This window comes from Anguilla anguilla, chromosome 15, assembly GCF_013347855.1.
Source record: "Anguilla anguilla isolate fAngAng1 chromosome 15, fAngAng1.pri, whole genome shotgun sequence".
Lineage (NCBI taxonomy): Eukaryota > Metazoa > Chordata > Actinopteri > Anguilliformes > Anguillidae > Anguilla > Anguilla anguilla.
Genome location: NC_049215.1, coordinates 21,265,223 through 21,288,815, shown reverse-complemented (window position 1 = coordinate 21,288,815; position 23,593 = coordinate 21,265,223). Strand labels below are relative to the sequence as shown.

General features: G+C 39.4%; 1 long non-coding RNA gene across 3 annotated transcripts in view; it reads right to left on the bottom strand.

The window, feature by feature from the left end:
* Window positions 1-237: 237 nt before the first annotated feature.
* LOC118213898 overlaps window positions 238-23,593 on the bottom strand; it is a 46,112-nt gene continuing 22,756 nt past the window's right edge. The window contains exons 2-6 of one of the 3 annotated variants that reach the window (XR_004762541.1): window positions 22,524-22,735; window positions 3,934-4,003; window positions 3,675-3,774; window positions 1,889-2,012; window positions 238-850 (exon numbers count right to left, since the gene is read on the bottom strand). This is a non-coding gene — a long non-coding RNA (uncharacterized LOC118213898). Of the gene's footprint in view, window positions 851-930; window positions 2,013-3,674; window positions 3,775-3,933; window positions 4,004-22,523; window positions 22,736-23,593 lie in introns of those variants that run through there. The other 2 variants (XR_004762539.1, XR_004762540.1) reach the window with 2 other exon arrangements.

Below are 23,593 nucleotides of genomic sequence, written 5' to 3'. Positions count from 1 at the left end.
ATGGCTAGGGCATTTTTTCCTCGAGTCGATTTGTAAGTGTCTAATTAAGATTTATATATTAATTAAGAAACATTATCAGCATGTCAGGGCTTGCAATTATTGCTGAAGCGAAAACCCAGGTAGTCAGGGGCATCTCAGGACTGAGCATCATTCCCATGTCTCTGTAAAAACTTGGAAAGCTCCAAAGCTGTTAAAACCATCATGCCTGAAACATAAAATAAGTTGTTTATTAAAAATACAAGTTTTATTGCAATCATTAGGAAATATGCAGTCATTGAATGTCTGTCAATGCAGTCAATTTCTCTAGCAACAGTCCGTAAAACTGCCATGTGGGGAGAAAATCAATAATGACAGCGTGTAATCTATGGCGCAGGTAGAGAGGTCATATTCCTCTTGTCCTCTCTATATATTACGTATCCTGTCTGCTCTTAAGAATGATGTGTGCGAAACCTGTCATACACTGTGCCAGGAACAGTATTAATGTTCTAGCAGAGCTAATCAGCTTTTGCCATTTTGATGAATTTTTGATCCTGATGCTATTTTGCTCTTGGCCCTTCTCCCTGTTAATGAATAAAGAAATCTACAGACCGTTGCGGGTCGCCGAGGTGAGACCTCAATGACATAGATGCCAATAAGCTAAACCATCTCAAAATGGGGCTGCTGGAAGGCACTGTTGTTACACATGAATCGGCACTCTTGATCTGGTATTGCGGTCAGTCTCTCTGAGAAGACCCATGCAGAGTGAGGTACAATTGCCTGAAGTCCGTGTTGAATTGGGACAACCACTTGCTCCCAATGAGGTGCTGTCCCTGTGACTACTGTGAGCAGGGAGGGGTGGGCCCGGCGCTTCCTACATCACAGAAAGAAAAAAATATTTAAAAGTCATAATTCTACCTTCTGTTTGCAGGCAAAATACTCTGGTCCTTGTGTTTAACACTGAAAGTGTACTCAGTGTCAAAATAAAAGGTCAGTGGTTTAATTTACTGGCTCACTGTGATTATTCATGGTGTCGATCAATGCTAGAACATTGATGTACTAGCTAGCACTGCAAGGTGGACGGCACCAGGACCTCCTGTTTCCAACGAGAACCTCTTTGAAAGGAAAGTACAGAATATCTTGTGAGTAAATATCTATGGGTACTATAATTTTGTCAGGTATTATCCATACCCAAGGTGTGTGTGTGTGTATGTTGGTGTGTGTATCCATAGCTTCTGTATGGTTTATACCTGAAATGGACAAAACAGAATGGTCTGAATAGTTCAAATATGAAAAAAAAACAACCATGTAATGACATAACAGGACATTACGCCTCTGATAAATGATTCATTTTGAATAAAGGGTCTTAAATTAATTCGCTATTGCTGTTTCCACTATCATTTCGATTCAGGTTTTATGGTGTCGCTAAAGTACTATGCCGTTCTGCCTTGGAAGCCACTGAAAGGGTTGCTGACTTGGAATGAGTTCAATTCTGTTCTGTTTATCTCTGGTTATCGCTTCTGTCCATGCTGCGTTTGCGCTGCGTATGTGGCAGGTTGGTTACAAGGATGCACTTCTTATGCCGTGCCAACATTTGGTATTCCGCAGGTCTCTCTCTCTCTCTTAATGATCTCCTTTGCCAAGGAGCCAATGAAGTGAGCTGAAGTGTGCGATAAGAAGGAATGTACTGTGTTGGTGTAAGGCTATGTGAATCTGAAAGAACGAAGCGATTGGTTTCTCCCCCCGGGGGGTGGACGGAGGGGTGCCGCAGCCATCTGCCAGCTTCAGAAGTATTCCCCTGCATTTTCAGCTTTACTTTTGAGGAGAAACTATGGAATAGAGGCAGGTGCTTGACTGGCAGCTGGAGCAGGGATCCAGTCCCTGTTAGCGCGGGCTCAGGTGTCCAGTCTACCTGGCACTTCGCACCCCACACACCACATCATACGCCGCTGACAGGCTCTCCATCTGAATCCTCCGCAGCCGTGCCGTGCCAGTGAACGTGTTCATCTCTTCCGCTGCGCCAGGGTTGGCTGAACCTGGAAAGTGGCACATTGTGCGCTGCGTGATTTCACAACGGGGCCCCGTCTCAGTGCTGTTTCACTCCTCCCCATGAAACAAAAAAGTACGTCTTTAAAAGGAAATGGATTCAGTGCTTGTGTGATGTAACAAATATTGGCTGATTTCAGCTGCAGAAGGAAGAATGAGTGTAAATATACAGACGGGTGCCTTAACCCCTTCGTGCAATTCCCCTAGTGGCCATGACGCCCACATCCTGAGATTGTTGAACTCAGACTTTCAGTGCTCCTGCAACCAAACTATGATTTTAAAACACAAACTGTTTTGTGTTCTTGCTTTATTAGTAGACGATTCAGGACAACTATACCAAAGACGGAGTTTTTAAGTGCTGCCATTGTCACTCTGGTCGTCCATCTACCAAGCACCCCCTTCCCTGCAGTCTCATTTGTAAATACACCCCCCATGCACACTGGAAAATATTGTCTATCTGGGCATACATAAAAACATTTTTTTACCACTAAGAATTTGTATTCCGTTATAGCAGCAAGATAAACCCAACTATAACCCTTAGATATGCCGATGCAGCAGTGAAAACGCTGCTCACTGAATAACAAAATAAATCAAGACAATTTTTTCTAAAATTATACCATGTCATTCTACTGTCAATATCTGGGACTAAATATGGAACAAAACTGAATATTGACCCATCTTGGACTAGATCTCAGTTTAGATGTTCTTATGTACTGAAAGCAGGTTTCTTTTTTGATGTATCAGGCAGCTCATCTGATTCCCTGCTAATGAAATTGTACAGGACTCTGCCTGTTGAATATGTAAACTGGAAGCCAAGTCTTTCTGCTCGTTGCTTTCACATTGATTGTGAGCCTGCCATATAGTTAATAGTCTTATACGATTTGTGTCAAAATGACGGCGACAGCTGGATAGGCTTTCAGAACATAAACTCTGCAGTGTGTCTGGCAGGACTAAGATAGGGTTTTTTATTCAGCTGTGCTTAGTTTTAAAGCAGTAAAACTCAAAGTCCAATCAGACAGAGGGTTTAGGGGACCTTTCTATACTAAATGAACATACCCTCTGAGGTCCTTTGGCTAAGAAATAAATGAGTTTATTTTATGAAGCCATTATTGTGTTCTTCTCAGTTCTTGGTCTCCATGTCATTTACTTTAGAATATATCTCCTTTGTAAACAGATCTTTAGAGAATAAAAACAGTCTCCAGGAGAGATGATTATATAATTATGCCATGATCTGGATGCACTACTTCACAATAGGCAATATAATCCCTTATGTTCTTTGTGTTAAAGCAGCTCTGACAGGCAGCATTTTACACCGAGTATAATTTATACACTTTGGTCTCAAATAAGCTCAGAGTTTTAATTAACACTGAAAATCTTTACTGCATGCATTAGCAACTTTTTAAATTCTGTGATTGTTTGTTAAGTATATAAACCTTGAATTTCAGTCACATCACAAGTCAGAGTGCCAGCATTGATCCATACAGTACATTTTTCCACTGCAATGGAGATAACCAGTGTCAGCTATAGATTGCATTGATCTAGTACATTTATATTATTAGCAGTGGTTGTACAAATGAACCACCGAGACTTCACTTCAATAGCTGCCTTTCCTAGAATATTTGCTGATCACATGCAGCTCTGGGGCAACTTACATCGGTCATGTTTTTCATTGATACAGGTAGAAAGTGAAGAATTCTTGTTCAAGCCCTGAACAGCAGATTTGTTCCCGCCCAGTAGAATATCCTATTGCCCCTGCAATATGAGATATATGAAATATAAGATTAACAAATCTCTTTACGCCAATCCTAAATTTTTACTAAGGAAAACATTGTTTTAAAAAAATAATGAAGTTTGACATGTTTGATCAAACTCAAGTACTTTATCTGAAAAAATGAAAAAGACTAGGCTGACCTGGTAAGCGATGAAACAAAAGTCTCTTAAGGTCGTAGATTCTCTTAAAGGGAATGGATGTGAATCATTCCTGTGAAAATATCAAAATATATTATAAAACACGATGCAGTCAAAAGGGATGAGATGCTCTCATTGTTTTGGTGTTGGTGGACATGTTCAATCAGAAACACTATGCATAAGTAATCCTGTTGTTACCTGTGGTGGTGGATAGAGGCAACAGCTTGTATATAAGGTTGTCAGGTTGCAGAATGGATACTATGAAATGTTTCAAAATAAAATATGCTTAATTTGTAAGACAACAGAAGAGAACATAATAGAAGTGGGAAAAAAAAAAAACAATGGGGAAGGAACATGTTTCTGTGAATAAACAATAAAAATAAACAATACAGACAATAAGCTATATTGTATCATTTACGACTCTGGGTAAGGAGGCTTGACCTTCAGTGCTATGCACTGGTAGGGGCATGGGTCAGCCTTGTTTATACAAACCCTGTCTTTGATTGCAATTTTTCCTATTGGGTGCAGAATGCAGATACCTGAACTGGCCCTGTATGCATTTCTGTGAACACACAGTCGTTTTACTGAATTTCAGTTTGACTATAAATCCCATTATTAACATAAATCATTATTTGACTGAAGCAAATAATGCGATTTTTCTTTGAAAAACAAGTTGAAATTAAACCTTTATTTTCCTCCCTTTGGGTGTGTGATGCGTTCTCTTTGCAGGAGATTCCCCATCCCCTCTCATATGAATACGTCTCTCTCTCTCTCTCTCTCTGTCCATCTCACTTCCAGGCCTGCAGCCTGCGGTCTCTGCAGGAGACGGGGCCTCCCTCTGTGCTGATCACTGCTTCAGGCAGGTTAAATATTCCCTGGCTCAGCAGTGAGCCTTTTACAGTCTTCGTAGTCACAGGTGTCGCTTCAATGCATTTGTTATTGTGACAGCCTGGTCGCACGGTCGCATGGTAGTTCATCATGCAACATTTGCATACATGCTGGTGTGTGTGTGTGTGTGTGTGTGTGAGAGAGAGAGAGAGAGATAGTGTGCGTGTGCATTCGTTTCAGTTTATTAAATGGCCTCTACATACTGTATGTATTATTCCATTGAATGAGATAGAAGCACAGCTCATCCAGAACACATGTTGTTGTAATTCAAGAAGTAGGAAATTAACAGCCAAACTATGTTTTCCCCGTTCACCCATCTCAGAAATTTTTAAGACAAAAAATAAGAGGTTGCAATTTTCAGAGTGAACAGATGTAGTTAGTACTTGGTGAATATTTCTACTTTCTCTCTGGAAAAACCCACATTTGGTTCCTCCCACTGATGGCACAGAGCTGTTCTTCCTCCCAGATTTACACCCTGCTGTGATAAGCACACTTCCAAAAAAGAGTTTGACAAAAGTAAAAACAGGTGAAAAAACATTATCAAACGGTGGAAGTGAAAGGTGCTGAAATGGACTTAAATTAGAACACATGGGGCAAAACTATGAAGGATCCAGACTGAGTATGGTGCTGTGGAAAGGGCTTGACACTATGTACTTAAATGACTAAGATGTCAACATAAATAGCAAAATACTTACAATTGCAAATATGCAAAACAGTACTGAAGTTATTAAGATATTTTACTGAACTCTATTTTGGTTTGCATGTTGTCCTTATCCTGTAAAAAATAAATATAGAGGGGAAAGTTTGATCAGATCAGATTAAATGAGGTTATATTAATGGTATGCAATGCCTTTGTAAGAGCACATTTAGTGTCCACTTCTGGGCAGCACAATATAAAAAGGACACAGAATCGCTTCCAAAAAGATAAGTTTATAGAGACACACTTAAGAATCTTCAAAGGTCATTAAAAATACCATCAGGTTTTGGGCTTAGTTTAGGTTCTTGCAGAGATTTCATGATCACATAAATGCTACTTAAATGTATGCACATCTTGTCTATGCATTATACTAAAATGTTTCCATATTTGTCACACATTTCACATTCAGGATTATAATATATAACATATAATATAATATATCTGTTTTTAGAATAATGATGAATCCACTTTTTCCCCTGAATGTCTGTGATGCATCAGATTGATTGATGGTACATCTTTAATCATTTAAAAGTTGGAAAGATGTATTTGCATTGAAAAATAGTCAATTAATGGTCCAGAGTTCAGAATGTAGACAGAATCTTGGCCTGTGTGTTTTGTGCATAAGCGTACATTTCATTGCACCTTTGGGGGAGATATGCAGCCTAGTCTTGCATAGTGAAACGTCAAGTCTCACAAGCATACTAGCTAGTCTAGAGTTTAATTCATATGAAAACATTGGGTGTGACATGTCTACCTGTCTACCCCCAAATCTATGCATATTGTTTTGTGGGTGTGATATTAGGCATAAGGCTTAGCTGTGAAAATGTGAAGTTGCTTGAAAGGACAAAGTGTAAAAGCAAAAGCAATGTTAGTGACCCAAGGCATCTAGTTGATTCATTAGACTGGACTTAATGGCCAACTTCAACAAGTTTTTTTCTACATTTATCATTATTTTTGTATGAAGTCTATAATTCCATTGTTGAGTACTTTGAGCTGCTTGTTTTCTTTGTTTCTTTGCTTGTTATTATTATTATTATCATCAATATTAATTCTTGGCCACTGCTTTGTTGCAGTTGTGCATACTAAGAGATTGAATACAGGTGTTCTGAAAGTAAATACTCCAAGCGCCTGTGTGGGCGCTTGTTTGTGCACTCTTCCCTGCAGCACCTATTCCTCCCCTCCCCGGCCAACAAAAAAAAATGCATTCCGCAGCAGCGGTTTTATAAAGTACAGTATATTAGAATGTCAGAATTATTTTTATTCAAAGATTCTTGAGTCTTCCTCAAGTAGTTCAGGGTTTCATACCTTTTTATCAGTGCCATGCACAGACTTTCATCACCAGACAATTCATTGTTTTTTTTTACACAACTGCTTTGCCTCTACAATTACCGTACTTTGTATGGTAGTCTCAAATTGAATTTTGATAGACAAGACTTATCTTTAAAGGCACATGCAGAAAATTTCACAGCCTGGACTGGATTCTTGTCTAATGCCCTGGCTGCTCCTCTTTTATCTTGTAGTTCATTTTCAGTTCGCAGGTATCGCCAAACAAGTAAACATGTGCTTGCATGGATATAATTATTAAATCAACTGCTCTGCAGATGGCAAATGGTTGTGTCGGAAACTGCATGAAAACTTGCATTCCAAATATTAAATATTATAGTCGCTTTTATTGCAATGCCAATTTTATAATTTTATTATGAGACCAAATGAGAAACAAATTCTGAGGTGTGTTTACTTGCATCATTTGACCCCAAATCACTTTTCCTAGAAAATTAATTTATGCTGCATTGTGCATTACATGCTATCAGCAGGATAACCTTAAAACAGCTCAACAGTATTGTGTAATTATCAATCTGATTGTGCTCTGAAGGAATTCAGTTTAAGGTCCCACTTGGACATTAAGCCTGTAGCCCTAGTTACAGGAAATGTATTTTGTAATCAATGTTCCTCACAAAAAGTAGACGTATTATTATTGCACCAGTTTTTTTCAATACTGCTTAATTAAAATGAAGGTAGCATTCATTTGTTAACTGCTACAAATAGCTCTATCCAAAGCTCAAAGAGATAACGAGCGTTTACATTGCATATGTTCAGATAAGTGTCCAACAAAAGCCGTCTGAGATTGATCTGTGACAATTAAAGGCCTGTATGAGCCAACCTTGGGTGACGTGCAAAGGATCCAGTGCAATAGGGAGCACCCGTTAATTAAAATCTCTTTTAATTAAAAGAAGGCTCCATGAAACAAGTGCCAATTAGACGGAATGATTCAGGATGACACCCGAGGGCAGTGCCGATGTGGAGTGCTGATTGGAACAATCAAAGGAAACCCTCAGGATGTGATTATTGTGGGAGTGATATTGTTTACAATGAATAATGGGGAAGAAACCCAAGGGTTAGGAGGAGGGATGGGGTGGGGTGGTCAGAAGGGCAGATTCAGACATGCGTTGGAGAGAAAAGAAGAGTGGTTATGTGGTGGCCCCCGGTACATTCTTATCCTTCTCGTTCCTTCCCAGCTTCTAAAACATCTATTGTCTTCAGAATGCTGGTTTTGGGGAAACACGTGGTATGCTGGTCCAGAACACTCTGAGTGAGGGCAGCTTGTATTCCTGAGTGAGGTGAAGCGATAAAAGTGTGCAACTGCAATAAACAAGTTGGGCAATGTTCAAGGTCGTGAAAATGTAAGCACCACACGTCGCCCAGGGAAGCTTGGCATTATGCAGTCCTTCAGCAGATACCCTCATTATCTACCAGGATTTACCTGACATACATATTTACTGAAGCATTTCAGGTTGCGTAGCTTGCTTAGGAGCGAAGCCACCACAAATTCCAACCTGCAACCTTCTGATTAGGAGTCCAATTCCCAACCCACAAACTGAACCCCTCTGTCAAGAGGAAGGAAATATTATATGGAAACAGGATAAGAAACATAAATAATCATAAACAGACCAGTGCAGTACAGCATTCCAGACATTTATGCTTTGCACAGCTCAGCAAAACTAATTCAAACACTTCCCTGCACTCCCTTGCACGCAAAATTAATGTTGGCATTTCTGTAGGTTTGCACAAGGTTTAAGGGCACGCCCTGCGCACATCAACCTCAGCTTTGCCCCCAACTCAGTTTTTTTAGGAACTAGAGGTGCCACTGCACTACAAAAAGCCCCCAACCCACACTTTGCATGAGCAGGCAAACCCTACAGCCAATGAGCAGTTGCATGCACTTGCAGGTGTCCATTGAAAATGAAAAGCTCTGCAACAACCATACCTGGAGCAGCAACAACCATACCCGGAGCACTACCTTAGAAAAAGATGATCGGACCATATTTGGGACTGTGAGGGCAGGTTTAAATAAATTTTTAAAAACTATATCGGCTAAAAGTTTCCAGAACTTTTCTGTTTTCTGCCTATTATTTAGAGGAGTAAAATCGACATGGGCGAATAAACCTACAGGCCGAACTTTCTTATGGTGATCCAGTTTCATGCACTGTGAAACTGCTGAACACAGACCTGCCACTTTGGCTTTAGCACTGTCCAGCCCTACATAAGAATACATCTTTATCTACTGACCAGGTGAGGGCAGCTTTAAAGACCAGTCAAAGGAAATATGAGCAAGCAACAATCCTGGAATTGCATGAGCTTCCTGTATAGACTCCAAGTTAATACACCTTATCATTCTCGAAAGAACATGCAGACCTGGGACATAGAGTCGCCCGGCAAGGTGCTAATTGCACGGTCTGCAAATGTTCCGTACTCATTATCCCAGCATCCAGGAGTTTTCAGGCACTTTCAGGAGTTCAGCTTGACCGCCTTTTAAGGGTTTCCATCTGTAAAATCAACACTGGGAAGCAGTGTATGACAACCTGAGGGTAAATTTCAATTTACAAACTATAGATCAGTTCATTGATTGAACTACAACTGTAGACTTCTTTTTTAGAGAAACCCTTCTGAAATTCTCAAACAGACCAGGATCACTGGACAGTGATTTCATTAATAAATAGAGTGTATTTTAGCCAAATGGCTGCCAGCAGCATAATTAATGCATAAATCATAGTTTGACGCCTGAAATGCATCACTGGCTTGATTAATAAAAGAATTATGACCAAATGCATCAAGCACTGATGCCATTATATACACGTACAGTTTGTGATTCTGATTGTACAGTCCCTGAATCACAGAAGAGAACCTGAATCGCTGAAGCTGGTCGTTCTGCTCAGCTTGGCAGTGCTTATGTTTCTTATCTCTTATTCAAAGTTATCAGTGCAAGCTCCTCTCTGCAACCACAGAGATTTCTTGAAGGCATTCTCTTGGATAATCCTAGCTGGCAGGATAGCAGGACAATTAGCGGGCACCACAGCATCCCAGAACAAATCATCTCGGCATCAAACAGACGGCCTCAGAAAGAACGATGTGCTAACAAAACAAAAAAAATACAGCGGATAAGCAGCCCACTCGAAACATGGTACGGATCTGAAATTATTAAAGTTTATCTGGATTTATTACACCTGGGAGAACATTAAGGCTCTTTACTGCCTTACCCTCTGAGGGTGACAGAAGGAGGGAATATGGGTGTCAGCAAACGAGAAGAAAATAAACGGAGGACAAAATTGGTTTAGGAGGAGGCAGAGGGCAGCGTGAAAAATGAGGGAGCTGAAATCCTCCAGTGCTTAAGGATGCAGAGAACAAATTTCCTTCCAGGTGAAAAATATGCAACATCTACAAGAAAGTTACAGGTGCTAGAATGGATTAGAGTAATCCATTCCAAAGGGATGGGAGGGAGATCTGTGGATTTTCATTTGACTTGTTGAGCAAACGACTATGCTTCAGCAGAGGGGCTATTAAAGAATCATCAGCAGCAGTCATCAGTGGGTGGGTAATGGGGGGGTGGGGGGTGGATCACAGGGATACCAGACACACTGGCTTAAAGTACAATGGCAACTATATGTGTATGAGTCATAAGAGTTGTCCAGTAGGTCACATGATGGATGACAGGAATGGAGCAGTTGTGTGCCATAGCAGCTGCAGAGACATCCATACCTGCAAGTTCAAACTCCAGGTGTGACACTGAGCAGCAGTTCCTGCAGACTACTAGTCACCCGTAACAAGTCGTTGGTCCACTGGCGTTACAATTTAGCAAAACCCGCATTAGCATAATGTCACAAGCTGGCTGGCTGTCAGAGAAACAGGTACACCCAGCCACTTGGAGACTGTAAGTACTTTTATTACACACTTAAATTGTGCACATCTAATGCCATATATAATGAAATGCTGAAGCAGCACACAGAGATCTGCTTAATTGTTTCAATGGTCTGCAAAAAAAAGTCTGAGAACCACTGGTCTAGAGCCAGGTCCTTAAAAATGAATTTCTTCAGTGATTCACCCATCGGCATGCTCAGCAATAACGCAATATAAAGTGGTACTGCTGTTTACAGAATAAAAATTATTTGTCTGTTGACCTTAAAGAACTTTTGTATCACTAGGGAAATCAAAGAGTTGAGATTAATATTGCATCGATTGCAAAATTATCGCAGCGTTTCACAATGCCTCTCATTCATGTAAACAAAAGAAAAATTCCCCGCAGGTATTCAGCTACCTGTCACCGACCAGCACATTTCAATGTTACCTTCTGATTGGAGAATCAGGCTGGGTCACTCTTTGTTTTATTAGGCCATTTTTACTGCCAGTAGACAAGAGTCTGGTATGCTGATGAAGTTATAAATGTAGATTTTGAAGGCAAAAGTGTAGACAAGGCCTCACATGATTACCTGAAACTATTACCTCTATAATCTTACGCCGTTGGAATTTTTCTGGGTATTCACCCTCTCATATCAACTGTTTCAAGCACCCCTCCACCTCCCCATTGTTTCTTGTTCCTCTCTATATATTTTACATCAAGCTGTGATGGCCACAACGATCCTCAACTCAACGCCCAAAATTTACAGAAAGCAATATACTGTTGCGACATCAATAAAATGTTTAAATGTTCTCCCAGGGAAACTTGTACTTTTAAATCACTTGTTAATTACTTACTTTTAAAGAAAATATAGTGAATGCAAGTACTGAGCTATTTAGATGAGACTGAAGGCCTCAGAGGTTCATGCTTTTAGTGTCTGGATAGTATTTATGCTATACGGGTGGAAAGTACTGCTCTAATGGCACCAGATTTCCATTGAACAGAAATCATTTTTCATGATGTGAGTCTGTAACGTTTGTGGAGAGTTATCCCCTTCACCCACCTCCAGTAACTGACTGAAAAGACAAATTAAATCAAAGATAAGATGATTAATTCATTTCTATAGCTCTTTGATGTCTGAAATGTAATGGGTGGCTCAGAAAAGGAACAAAGTGTTACCATGACAAGGGCGGCTGTCATGGTAATCCTGCAGCCGTGTCACCGACTGTCCTTTGACGGGTGTTCCTGTTAACATTTTTTGAGGACAGAATTCATCTCTCGCTCCCTCTCTCTCTGTGGGTGTGAACTGAGTGTGACTGTGATTTACACTCTGATTAAGAGGCTGATAATCAGTGTGATCGCAGGCAGAGTGAGATATCAGTCATTCTGTACTGTGTACTGCAGATGCTTTTAAATCTGTGCGGTAAGAGCAGTTGCATAGGGCTATTCTGCCATGTAAAACGAGTACTGTTGGCCACTGTAATGGCCTATTCTCTGCTAACAGACATTACCTGGAGGCACTCCACTACATTGCTTTAAAATCGGCACAATTGCACAATGCACATTGCACAATGCCACCACTGAATAGCCTAAAAGTCCAGGAGTTCCAAAGTGCCATTTTATCCTCTCTGTCACAATGGGCTCAATAATAAATGCTGTTGAATATTGCATTTTGACACCTGTGGTAATTCTGTCTATGTGTGTCTGTGATCTCATTAGCACGCCTTACACTTCATCCTTAGAATTTAATTAAAATGTGACTTTTGTGAATACAGTTTGGGGAGGGGGCACAGTTTAAGATGGCATTTATAAATAAATTCCGTTAAACAAAAATCTTGGTTTCAATCAGCATTTGTCCTAAACTCTGACTTGCAATTAAATGCAAGTGCAAGTCCAGCAGTCACCAAAATTTACTTTCCAAACTGTATTTGTTAAAAAATAATTGCAGGAAATGAGTTTTGTTCTTAAGTCAAAGTTAGGGGAAAAAATGCTCATTGAATCCAGGGAAGCATGCAGAGTGTGAACGCCAGAACTAAGTGTGAAAAACAGTGAGGGTGAAACAGGAAGGAGGGGTTGAAAGAGAGGAGAGATTTAACTCCAGGAGGTAGGTTTGCTACTTTTGAAACTGAATAGGGTTTTTGTCTATAATAACAGATATGGGTATGTGGAACAGAAAGCAAGAAGATGCTTTTTGGATACTTCTGCTCTGAAAGCATCTACTTACAATGAATAAATGCTTATTTTGTTGCAGCTGCCTCTTTTACCATTTACATTTAAATATTTATTTATATTTGCATTTTAATTTGTAAATTGCAAGTCCTTTCTTCATTATTAGCAAGCTAATTTACATAGCAATACCAAACAAAATCATGTCGTGAACATTTGTTAATGACAAACACTTTATGCTCAGTTGCTTAAGTATATGCACAAACACATGATTACAGATCTGCGGAACAATCATACTGCCAACACTATGAATAATTCAGCACCTCTTGACATTAATGAAATACTGTAATAAAACAATCCAGACCCCAAATCATTTTCTAACAAAAGAAAAAAAAATGTGGTTCTCCATTTCCCAAGGAGATAAAACAAACTGTGTTAGTTACAGTACAATCACATTTTTAAAATATGACTCCTATTCAAATTGAATATTACAGTGAAAATACTGCTCTAAGGATACCCACAAACACATTTTCTATTTGATCTGTAAAAAGAAGAGTGCTAAAAATACATTCATAGAGATCTACAATTCACTCCAGTTTAAAAACTGGCCACAAACGAATAAGCAGCATGACAAACTAGTAATCGGACATGCAACCAAAAGCAAAATGGGCTTATCCACATGAAATGCTCGGCAGCCCAGTGGTGATGCTAAATAAAATCATTGCTAAGCATGTGTTCCCAAGCACAGCTATTATAATTTAATTTGCTGGCAGACACACTTATCATGGGGGGTTTATTGTGCAGAGTCTGCATTTATACATATAGGAATACATACATACATACATACATGCAGTGCATGATTCTGCTGACAGTGACAGGATGTAAGTGTATTTAGAAAGTGTATTACGCATGCATACAGCCACCCCCTGGTGGCCGCAGTGGTCTTTTTCAACAAAAATATCATCCGGCCACATTGCTGCCATTGCAGTGACATCATACCTACAACAAAATGCCATAAGACTTAAATGGGTCCATCTTCCCAGCAGGATATTTGCTGAAGCATTACAGGTAACTAGCTCAAGGATACAACTGCAGCACTCCACCCAGGATTCAAAGTGCTCCTGTGCGACATCAAACCTGCAGGGTCATTTCCCAAACCACTGGCACACTGCTACCCTGTTATGAGTCACAGTTATGAGTCTGCCATTAGGTATGTTTGATGGAGTGGCCCAAAAATGATACCGTTCCAGTAATATATCAGGAACTGGGCAATATCCACTTCACCTTGAAGCAGTTCCATCTGTTTCTCATGTGGCATTTTTACTGTGGCCCTGCTACTCTATAGCAAGGTTTAATTCTGCCTGGATTCAGTAAAAGAAGCTTGCACAGATGAAGGAAAACAAAAACATTTCGATAGGATGTCTGGTCACATGACATAGGATATTTGCTTTGGTCACAGATGTGTCTGACTCTTTATGATATTTGACCTTCAACAGGCACAACTGACAAAAGACAGCATGTAGGATTATTCACAATATTTCAGAAAAGAACACTAATGAATGTTACTACTGAATAGCATTAATTATGAATAAATATCAAGGCAAATCCTTTGAACATATCCAAAATAAAGTAGGCAGTATAGTCCAAATGACATACACACATTTCAAGAAAGAACCACCGGTTAATTGAAACCCAACTTCATATAAATGTCATGCTAAGAATTTCAGCACATTTTATTGGCTTTAAACGCTCTGCATAACCATAAAGATGTCAATATCAATGCATGAGTTCAGCAGCTCAAATGTATTCAATCACAAAAGCCTATTCCACTCACGACCATGATGATGTTACCATGTGACAGTGCCAAGATGAGATGAACAGAAAAATAAAGTTGAACTCCAAATGGTCAACTGTGACGCAACCAGCGATGTGATATTTAGATGGACCAATTACAGACGGGGAGAGGTCTACAAATTAGGGGGAAGCTTGCGTTCTATTTGTGAAGTTTTTGTGCCGGGGGCTTGCAAACACCGTGTCTTTTTGTACATCTCTAGTTTGAGCCACATCGTTTCAAACAAATAGTTCTGCATCATTTTGAGAATACAATAATGAAAACTTTATTAGTACTGATTGCAACTTGCAAAGAGGTCACCATAAAAAATTAATTTAACTAGACCAGTGTCAGGCATCCCACAGTTCATCAATCTCAAATAGAGCTGCCCTGAAACCCAAAGAGAGATCTAAAAATCTGCGTTAAAGGGAAATAGCACCAGGGAAAAGGCACATGTGAAATAAAGACTTTGGGTGAAATGGGATTATCAGCAGGAGGCAAAAAGAAAAAGAGAAAAAGCACTTGAAAAAATTAGAAAAACATTTTCAGGGCTTTGAAGTGTTTTTATGACCACCAAGGATGGGCATTTCTTCAGTGTTTTTGCTCTAAAACCTTTGATTAAATATGTCACTGTTCAGGGTGTTAAACCTTGCATTGGCCTGACAAAGAGAAGCTGAATTCAGTAATGGATGAAGCATGCTAATATGGGCCTGTTCTCATGTCAAAGACATCAGTGTTTAGATAAATGGCGCTTTACCCACTAATGGGGCATAATGAGTAGTATTACTCAAAATGTGTGCCTACATATGCAAATAGGGCATGTTGTACAAACTTCTCATTGTGCAACAAACGCATTTAAAGCAAAAGCTATCAATAGGTAATTTCAAGTGCAAAAGGGTTACCATATTATGTTGTAATGGAAGAGAGGTAATCCAAACACACAGCAGTATGGTCTTGTTATCACTTTAATAACCAGCCCAGTCAAAATGTCATGTCAGTGTTATTGTGGTAGGCTGAACACTCTTTTGTGGAGATAGCAAATGGCAAAATCTAAGGCTCAGAACCATTGCAGCTTCTGACTCTATTCTGTCCAAATGGATTTCAGAAGTGTGTATTTCTAGGCACAGTAACAGAAATTCAGTGACACCATAATAGAGAGAGAGAAGTCACTTCAGACTAAGACTGGGGCTGCTAGCTTAGCAAGAAAGGTAAGAGAGTAATGGCTCTGAAGTTTGATATGCACTCAGTAAGTATCAATGCTTCAAAAATTCCCAAAACAAAGAGCATTAAGAAATCCATTGATGCAGGTTTTGTCAATACAAACACAATCATCAAGATGGATAGCCAAGTGCCTAACGACGCAGAGGGAAAGCAACGCAATCAACACTAAAGATGCGGGTACCGTGAAGCAATAATACATTTACTTTAATTAGGTCTTATTTACTGCCAGGAGATTCTCTGTTGAACAGACAACCTTTGCAATTATGCCCCAGTGACTCATGATTTTTTACCAAAAAAAAAAGAATAATAAAATGTAAGTGTCTCTGATGTTCTAATATGTTTGTAAATACTAGCATTGCTAGTGTGTTAGCCTTTGGGGAAACACAGATTTATGTCCACTGATTGGAGGGGGCCTTTATTCACCTGTTGATCCAGGTTTGAATCAGCTGCTCATTAAATCCTTCAGGAACATGAATGTTCAGGTCTGGGAGTGTACAAATCTGCACCAGAACTTTGTGAGTAACAGCAATAGAGACATTTACTGTCCTTATAAAATTTTTACATTGAGAGGACGTCAAGCAATATCTTGATCAACCTTACTTGAAATTGTTGTCTAGTGCAGCCTTTTTTGTGTCTAAAATGTTTTTGAGATGTTGCTCGGGATTTTATTGGAATGGCACCTGGCAAATAATTTTGCTGAGTGTGAGTGAAGGTATGGTTTACAGCAATGAATCAATATATACTTGTATAGATACTACCACAACAAGCATGCACATCAACATGTGGATTCAATGGAGAGAGTTGAATTCTTCCTTTAAGACTACTAAGCATACAAGAGAGAGCAGACTCCACCCTTCCTCAGTCCACCCTTCCTCTGCCAAAATACTAAGTGATTTGAATAGCAATTTGGGGATTTGATCAATCGAAATCTTAACTCATCTCAAGCTTGATGCATACACTGTATTCATTTCAATAGGAAGCACTTTAAATGGAGATGGCCAAGGGAGATGATTTAAATTTCCAATAATATAATACCTTCGGCTGAGCAGCCAACACATTAGTCACTTTGGGACAGGAACTACCTGCAGCTGCTGCGATTCCACAGATGAAATGTACTCCCTGACCTCAATTTAGTCTGTATCCATTTCAAAAATGTGCTTTTTAAAAATGTATTTATTTAACAGACGGCTTAAAAGATAACACAACAAAACATTAAATACGTATCAGAATCACACAAAGTAAAAAAGTCTAAAGTGAAGTAAATACATAGCTATCAGCAAATATAATTGAGAGCAACATATTCACTTCATACTGAAGTGAGCATAATGATGTATTAAAGCAACATTCCTTCTCTGTATATGATAGTATTCATATGATAATACTGATGATCACTGATTGCCCTTTATAGAGTTAGGAAGAAGGACTTGAGAAATGGCATGCATAAGGGAATCCACAAAAGGACTGCAGTGCTTTTGCACACGCTAATCACTTGTTCCGGAAAATTCTATAAGATTTGCAAACCACATGCAGCGAGTGGAAAGTGTGCACAACTGCACTACTAGTGAAACAGGGACACAGTGCACCATCTAGAACAAAAATGAGCAATTCTCATGCAAGCATGGCTCAATACATGCTCTGCCTGATTACAGATCATTTAAAGTACCTTCATTGAAATGTACTTTTTAAGAAAACCTAAAACCTGGCAGATTCAAGTTACTAATTACATTAATTAGATACTCAGTTTACTTAAGCCACATACTGGTAACTTAATATCCATTATAGTTGCGAGACAAAGACACTGCCAACATGTTACATGTGTTACCTCTTTTGGGTCAACAAAGACAGAAATCATTTGGCATTGTCAATACTAGAATTGTTTTATGACAAAGATTGTTTTATGAACCTGCTGCATGCAGTTTTTTTCTTGTATAATTTAAGAAGGATATTTAATTGTACTATGGCAAATATTTAGACTTACCCCAACCATGTAATTTTCAGTGCATCAAAAAAAAAAAAAAAAAAAAGGTTCAAAACCAGGCTTTTATTTTGTTACTGCAGTGGTAAATAACTTGACACCAAGACCTGTTTTTCATTTTAAAAAATGTGTTTAGACAACTGGGACAGCTTCAAAGGCACATACTTAAATGTAATTCAATGCAGCTGGGAGGATGAAACTTGGCCCAGACTTGCTCAGAAATATCTAATGAACGCTGACCTGCTAGGCAAAACATTGTTCTGCAACTAAAAATGCGACATACAACTGTATTTGTGAGCTAGTTTTGAGTCCCTAAGTTCTAAGAGGCTAGTTAAATGTGTGGCCTGTAGCCAACATTAGAATATTAGTTGACAGTAGAATAAGCATAGCAGTTGAATGCAGTACCTTGGACAGCTCCCCTAACTGCCTGCCTGAAAACATGTAGCAATGGAACTCTCCAAGGTTTGATTACTGCTTCATTTATGCGCTGCAAATAACATTATTTTGGTTCTGATGTGAAACATTCAATTTGTAAATCAAAAACAGCAAAACAACAATATTTGCAAAATGGTGTAATTTAATAAGCCTACCTTCAGTGTGCAACTTAGCAGTGTCAATACCAAACACGCAAACTACTTTTTCTGGTTCAATACTTTGTTGGACAATTTGTTTTAGACATTACTTTACATTAGATGATTACTATAGAATGAACAGAAGCTTAAATAAATTGCCTTGAGAACATTTTTTATTTACACAATGTTCCCACGAGGAGGCAAAAAAAGAACATTTTAACTAGACAGACATTGACAATTGAATAAAACCTTGGTATAGATCTAATTGCCTAAATAGCAGTAGCTTGCATCAAGCAGACCTAAAAATAATTTGTGATTATGAGATAAGAAGTACACTGCAATTATGGCTAATTGAGCACTTAGAATAAGAGGTTGGAGTAAAAATCATATGTTGTGTCCCTCTGGTTGCTGAGCATAGATCAGCACTGATTGTGTGGGTGGGATAAGGCTACTGCTGCTCTATGCAGATGGTGCCAATATGCACTGATCCAGGATCAGCTCATTTAACCTCAGTAATAATCTCAAACATTTTGTGCTAAAAAAAATGCTACTTATCCTCCTATCTTGGGCTTGGAGCCTCGCCAGATATATTCTAATGACAAAAAATGCTTTTCCTGCTACTGCCGAGAGACATTTTGAGGGGAAATGAAAAACATTAGTTGCTTGTGGGAAACAACAAAAAATAAAAATGAAAATGCTCAAATTAAACGGTGTAGAGCATTTGCAATATTACTTTTCAGCATACCATTTCTGATCAAAATGTACATTTCCAGGAATAACCACCCATGCAATATAAGAAAATGCATTAGGGGCATGCACTGAAACCTTTTTAAAAATGCAGGCTCACTCTCTCTAGCTACCTCCACATGAGGGGGAGGAAGAGGTCTGATTTTTCATTATTCATCTCCAGGCTTCAGACATCACGGTGCATGATGGCATCTGTGTACTGGTACAGTATAGATTAGATTGCATGCATTCTCAATGGCTGGTGTCTGATCAGAAGGTGAAAGGTTTCAAGTCTGGAAATGTTCTGGAAGGTGATTATCATGGACCACAATGACATTCAAAACAGGGTAGGGCTGAGTTTCTGGCCATGTGTGGCAGGATTGCAAAGCCTCTTCTGGAATTTGCATCCAGTCCTTCAAGGGAGATTGTTTATTCATTAATCTTTATTGTGTATAACACTTAATTTACAGGGACAATTTTAATAATCACCATGTGTGATTTAGCCAAGCAGCTAATTCACATCTGGCCAGAACAAATAAAAACTCAACTATAAATCCTTAAAAAAACATAGGCAAGTTCAGCTTTGTGCAAAGGCTAGACAAGTGTTAATGGCTGCTGCTCACACTCTCCCATCTCTTCCATCAGCCTGTATGCCTTTGATCTACATTGGCATTTTGTCCATTCCCAAAACTGACCGCCCTTCACCCACCACCGCCTTATGGGAGTAATAAACCCAGTCTACACAGAACATCTAGTAAAGTGCGAGATGTTGCTTCCTCCACAGCCTGCTGTAAGTTAAAGAGCCAGAGGGAGGGGAAAAAAAGCAGAAGCACGAACTGCAGCTCAAATTACGGGGATCAGACACAGCTGTACGGCTGGCCTTTTGCGAAAGTCCTCTCGCAATCAACAACATGCGACCGCAGCCTTTCCCCCCTCTCAGGGTCGAGCGGCTCTGCTCCGCCACTGTCGAGACAGACCCCCACAATTTGTGGAAGAAATAAGCCAGCAAGGTAATTACAATGGAGACCAGGATCATTTAGAGGGTATTAAGGCAGTGCCACTGGGAGGCCTGCAGCACCAAGACAATTTTACTTTTAAGCCTCTCGATAAAGGAGAGCCGATTAGCTTTCTATTTGGGTGGCAGCTCCCATAAGACTAATGTGACCCTCATATAGAGATATTGGATCATATTAAGACAAGTTTAAAAATGCACAATACAACGCCAGTAGCTTCTCTCTTTTGAGCCTCTCTTCCACCTCCAGAGCATGCATCAATGTTGACAGGATTCCACTTTATTTTTATTTTTTTTTCCATTTTATTGAGATTGCGGAAATGAATTCAGACTATTTGCCCGGGTTCCAAATGCAATCTAAGAGTGAGGAAAGGAATTGAATGCAGTTTGGGAAAGCAGAGAGGCCTCGTATTAACGTCATTACGTTGCCGATGGTTGATTGTGACCATTCGTCAAGCTGCCATTCTCAAGGTGACTTAAAATGGAATCTGCCCAGATTGTTTTCAAACAATGGCTTTCTTCTGCACAGATTTACTATGGATGAATGTTGCATGGTCCTCGAATGCATTAAAATGCTCACAGTAAAAGCCTGTGCAATTCATCCTCAGAGAGGCAAGAGAAGACATGCTTTCCATTCCAGTTTATTTATTGCTTTGGTTTTTGTTCAGCAAATACACAGGTATTGAACTTGCATGGCTGAAGATTCCAGCCACAGAGTGTAAGGACCTGAGGTCAATGCTCTTCCACCACCTCTACTAGATCATATAATTATTTCAATTCATTGTAATTTAAAGAAGGAAATATGAATTCTCATACCGGCAAGAGTTTAGAGCCACGAGTTCTCAATTTGTTCTCATATGAGGTGTGTGTGTGTGTGTGTGTGTGCTTACATAAGTATGTGCGGGCGGGTGTTTCATAAGAAAAAAAATCAGGAAGGGCGGTGGTAGCTATAGCTATGCTTTTATCCACTAGCTCATTTTTGGCACTTCCTTTAGTCCATAGCAAAACAGTATGATTGGTTTGTTTCAAAGAGTCATCAATCGCGTACGATAGAGTGCCACATTTTGAGCCCTCACCTTCTCATCACAAAATAATTTGTATGTGGTCAGAGACGAAAAAGTCACTGTGAGCCTGCCATTAAATAATAGAGAGGGGATTTGGAACTACCATTGCTGACAGATAAACATGATTCAGTGGTCTGTGGTTTACCACTCAGTTCAAGTAACTAGGAACTTAGACGGGTAATGACAGCCTTTGCTTGTCAGCTTCTGAACACAGTTTCTGTTTCATTTCCCCTAAAATTAAGACTGAAATAACTTAGATTCCTTTTGCATCTACTGTACCCATATATTACATTTTAGAAAATAAACAAATAACATTTCCTGTTTAGAACATAGATTGTGGTTGTTTTCCTCATTCTTTCATCAGTTGATTTAGCTTTCAATTGATTTCTTCAAATACATTTTAGTACGTTTCTTCAGACCACTAAACATAATAGAACTGAACAGAAGAAATGAAAACAATTACCAAGCATCATTAGGTGAAAAGCATAACAACACCTTTGGAAGACAATGACTGTTTGTTTTGGTGGGGGGGGGGGGGGGGGGGATTATTGCCTTTCTCAGGAGGAAAACAACAAAAAATTCAATCTCCTACATTTATGAATATAAGCAAGCTCCAATCATCAATATAGCTTACCCCCTTTTTTCTTGTCAAGCTCCAGAATTTAAAGGATCATGAATTGTAATGGGACAGTATATCTTTAAGTTTGTATTATCTGTTGCGATGGTGGTATATTTCATTGAAAAAATATGAAAAACAGAACAGAATTATGTGAGCACCACATCCATTTATGAAACAACCATATTTCAAACTGAATGGCAATAAACACCACAGGAATGAGTAAGTGATTGTTAATTCACTGTTGCTCTCTCACCATTGCAAAACATCATACCTCACATCTACGCATGTGTCGATAAGGGATCATTGTCAGAGTATGTTAACAGTATAAATGATTCAAATTAATTCAATTCAGAAACATTCCACAACTACTCTACATACGAGAGTGGTCCAATAGATGTGGATGCAATCAGTGATGGGGAAGTACAGATCCCATAATGAAGTGAAGCAGTCATGTGATCTCAGTCACTAAAGCAATCAAATGGCTTCACTCACCATAGCAAAACACAATGGCTCTACAAAGTGAGCTGTAAATAAAACATGATCAATGCTCCAATCATTTTTTGTGAATACAGGGGGGCTAAATGTATTTCATTTCTGAGTAGAAACATAAGCCTTATGGTCACATTTAAAGAAACATTAAAAGATCACATACCTCTGCCTCCACCGAGCTACTCTTCTGAAATGAAGGCAAGGTGTATTTTGTACCCAGGCGGTGTCCACACATGCAATTATCTCCCTCATCTGTACAGCTTCTCTCTGGCCTGCCTTTGGGTTTTCCAGGCAGTCAAGAGCAACATGCCTTTTCTCTCCATTCCCAGCCTGCTGTTGACTCACTGTTGACCTGGAATCAAGTGGCAAAAGTGGCTGTGGACAAAGAAAATGAAAGTTCAGGCTTGTTTTGATGGAAGTGCTTTTCACCTGATTCAAAGCAAAATATTAGTCAGACAAGAGGGCCTTCCACAATGGGAATGAGGCAAATGGAGGTGGTTCTGTGGTTTGGAATTTTTCAATTTCTAAAAATGGCATTTAGGTTTTGCGGTGCTGCAAATGTTCTTATTTCCCTTAGGAATGGCATTCATATGTTAATATATGCACAAAAGTACTGGAGCTTACATCTTTAAGCAGTCACTTTGTATGAAGGCTTTTTAAATCATGTCAGGAAGGGGAAATACAGAGTACACTTCGGCAAAGGTTGGATACGGTTTTATCTGAATAATCAAAGTGAAAGTTTATGGCGAAAAGTAGCAGGTGGGTAGATGCTGCCAACAGATCAAGGGGAAACACTCAAAAACAGGAATAAAGACTCAGGTGGTGGGAGTCAAGAAGGCCTGAAATGTTGACTTTCCTCGGCGCAGTTTTTTTGAGATATAAACAAAACAGATGAAACAGGTGCGATTTCAGAAGATTAGAGCAAGCGGAGGGAACTCGGGGGGGAGTGCAAGCGTAAACAAATTGGTAGCCTGCGATGCAGAACTAGCACGCAGCAAAGATTCACATTTTCATTAAGGCTGGCAAAGCAGTTGGAAAATAAGCAGATAAGGAACGACGTTAATGGGGTCGGGAGCCACCCGTCCTCTCAAATGGCAGTTGTGATCTCCATTCATTTCTCTGACAGGTCAGTGACTGGCATTTTACCGTTTCAGAAATATTTCCTCGACATCCATTGAGCTCTTTTCCATCTGTATTCCCTTTATAAATGTCATTTTGTTAAGTAGATTCCTT